At 40.7% G+C, this 949-nt stretch overlaps 1 pseudogene; it reads right to left on the bottom strand.

The window, feature by feature from the left end:
• Positions 1–322: 322 nt before the first annotated feature.
• LOC116460239 (large ribosomal subunit protein uL14-like) lies at positions 323–747 on the bottom strand (annotated as a pseudogene).
• Positions 748–949: the final 202 nt, after the last annotated feature.

A 949-nucleotide genomic window follows, 5' to 3' on the forward strand; every position in this document is an offset into this window, starting at 1 on the left:
ATATTATTGTTGTTGGCTTTTTGGGGGACTGGCAATTAGTAGTTATGAAGGAATACGGGATACTGGGTAGGCAGCTAGATGTCTGTGTCACAGAGGGAAAGAAAGAGAGCCTACAAGGGAAGAAACAATATTAATGTGTAACTAAGTAGACTGAGGAGAAAGGGAATATACATCAATAATCATTGAACTCTCAGAAACACAGTCACATTTTAAAGGTCACTGGCAAATCCATAGGCCCCTGCCTTTGGAGTGCCCCGCCTTAAGCCCTTTTTTTTCATTTGTTTAAAGTGTTTTTTTTATTTTTTACAAATATACTGGAGAATCATGCAATGCTGCCAGCATTGGATGCAACCCAAGGTCACAAGTCTGCACACTTCTTTGCTACTGGTCCTGTAATGGCAGAACCTTTTATCTCACCTTTATTGTTTCACTGTGAGCCCTGCATTATCTTCAAAATAAAGAAACGTGCCATCTTTTCTACGGTATGACTTTCATTGTCGAATGACCACTGCTAGATGTACCTTTTTTCTGAGCTCTTGTTTGCCTTTCTTGACTGTGGCCATCACTGTGTCACCCACACCAGCAGGGGGAAGTCTGTTCAGCCATCCCTTGATCCCCTTTCACGGAGATGATATACAGGTTTTTGGCTCCTGTGTTGTCAGCACAATTGATCACAGCTCCTACCAGAAGACCCAAGCATATCCGGAATTTCACACCGGAGGACCCACCACATCCTTGCTTCAACATCTTGAAGGCCAGAAAGAAGAAAAAAGCACCTTAAGGCCTTTTTAAGTGTGCTTTTCCCTCTTGTACAGGCCCATGAATCCAATTGATTTATAACTTTCACCCTGAAAGAATACAAACTATATGCACAATTGTTTAACTTAATATTCTTTCCGTACAAAGAATGTGAATTTCCAATGCAATAAAATCTTATTGAACAACAAAA

The sequence above is a fragment of the Hylobates moloch genome, unplaced genomic scaffold, assembly GCF_009828535.3.
Source record: "Hylobates moloch isolate HMO894 unplaced genomic scaffold, HMol_V3 SCAFFOLD_20, whole genome shotgun sequence".
In the NCBI taxonomy this organism is placed as follows: Eukaryota; Metazoa; Chordata; class Mammalia; order Primates; family Hylobatidae; genus Hylobates; species Hylobates moloch.